The sequence below is a fragment of the Aplysia californica genome, unplaced genomic scaffold (assembly GCF_000002075.1).
Source record: "Aplysia californica isolate F4 #8 unplaced genomic scaffold, AplCal3.0 scaffold00855, whole genome shotgun sequence".
NCBI lineage: Eukaryota > Metazoa > Mollusca > Gastropoda > Aplysiida > Aplysiidae > Aplysia > Aplysia californica.
The window spans coordinates 206,818-208,899 of NW_004798125.1; the positions used below are offsets into that span (position 1 = coordinate 206,818).

The 2,082-nt window shown below is 42.2% G+C and overlaps 1 protein-coding gene across 1 annotated transcript in view; it reads right to left on the reverse strand.

The window, feature by feature from the left end:
• Window positions 1-1,471, reverse strand: part of LOC101854607 — a gene marked incomplete at its 5' end in the record, with an annotated part of 37,397 nt that extends 35,926 nt beyond the window's left edge. The window contains 1 exon segment of the mRNA XM_005110126.2: window positions 1,402-1,471.
• Between the last annotated feature and the right edge of the window lie 611 nt (window positions 1,472-2,082).

Sequence of the window (2,082 nt, forward strand, 5' to 3'; positions counted from 1 at the left end):
GTGTGTGTGTGTGTGTGTGTGTGTGTGTGTGTGTGTGTGTGTGTGTGTGTGCATGTGTGTTCGTGTTTGTGTGAGTATTTGTGTGTGTCTGTGTATCTCTGTGCGCGTGTGTGTGTTTGTGTGTGCATATGTGTGTGTATATCTGAGTGTGTGTATCTCTATCTCTCTCTCTCTCTCTCTCTTTCTCTCTCTCTCTCTCTCTCTCTCTCTCTCTGTCTCTCCCAACTCTTAGTCAAAGGAGTAGTACTCCATGTAATTATACTCACCCTACAATGCCATCCAATTTTCTGAGTATCACAAATGTTTCTATACAACTCCGTTTCTATAATTTAACCTATCTGAATAAAATATACATAAGGCACCAAAATTAAAAGCCGCATTTGCCAAGCAAAAGCAATCTTCCACACAATGAAACAGATACCAACAAACATCAAACTGTCACCGGAAACCAGAAAAAGAGTACTGAAAAGTTACATCGAGCCAATCCTGTCCAATTATACCAGTGCGAAGTGTAAAAATGAATGCTCTATGCAATACATCATGCATAATTAATTCGATTATTCCCTAGGATACGCCTAGATCTAACACTTTCACATGGAGTGTCTGGGGTTTCGTAGATATTTCGCAGCCTTACAATTATTACAGAGTTCTATCTGACATGTTTGGCGGTTTTGAGTTACTGAAACTAGGGAGTCAGAAACCAAAAGTTCCAACTGCTCTATCAAACCCGTAAGAGCATTCGGAGTCGTTTCAGTTTAGATATAATAATAATATACATGTACCAAAGAATTGCATTTGTAAAAGCTTAATCATCTTGTGAAATTCAAAATCATTTTTAACTTTGAATTTTTCACAAAACTAGACTAGATTTAGACGCTAACCAGATTGAACTGTGTAATTCTAGAGTAGTGGATTTTGCTATGACTTACTGTAAACACCCAAGCGATGCTGTCTTTCATCAATATACACCAACGCAGGGTATTATGTAGATTTAGAGATCTAATCTAGAATCTAGAGTCTAATCTAGATAGATCTAGAATAGATCTATCTATATGTAGGCATATACACCACGAGTGGTAAGAGTGAGTGTCTAATACACACAGTACACAACGCCCTAACTGTCCATCTTTGGGTCTGAACGGTGCTTTCATCTGACTGATTGCTACCTCTATTTCCATTCCCGATTCCCCATTTGATTTTCCGCCAGCGCCCCTCATAAAATGTTGCCAAGTGCCAAGCAATCACCATGCCAGCTGAGAGCTTGATTGAACACTTTTTTATTCTACACCAATCCAGCCTCTCTCGCCGCTAAGCGAACACATAAAATAAATGTGGCATTGAGACTTCTAGATCTAGATATCTACAATAGCCTCACACCCTTCTATTTCTAGCAACACTTACCAGGTTCATCCACTCTCCTCTCTGCTTGCTTGCTGTATTCTGTTATTAGATCTAGATCTAGATCTATATTAGAAATAGATCCAGATTCCAGATCTTGGAGTCTCTACACTCTCCCAAAACCTCATCGCTCTCTCATTCACGGTTTTTCAGAAGTGTGTGACGTTCATCCATAATGTTTGCTCGGTCGCGGGAAAAAAAAGTGAAGTGGGAAAACCCGAAACAATTGCACATTTTTATTATTTCCCCTCCGGCTTCTAGGCCTAGACTTAAGATCTAGAGTCTAGGCTGGATCTAGCGCGCACTTTTATTCAAAGACACAATAATTTCTTCCATGGAAGGAAAAGTTGTTGGGCTAGATCTACGCGTGGTGTGTTGTGTGCTGGCTGTCTCGCTCTCTCGCTCTCTCGCTCTGTCTCGTGCGACAAGGAAGACTTGTGTGTGTCCCATGTCTCATTCTCCTCAACACGTTCCCTAAGAGGCATCATGGGACGTTGTATCACAGCTCGAAGATGGCTCACGCGCACGCAGACACATGCACGCGCGCACTCACGCACGGACAGACAGAGCAAGGTTTAGCCTATGTTATACGAGGCCCTGGGCGGAGAGAGAGAGAGAGAGAGAGAGAGAGAGAGAGAGAGAGAGAGAGAGAGGGGGGGAGGTAGAGAGGAGAGAGGGAGAGAA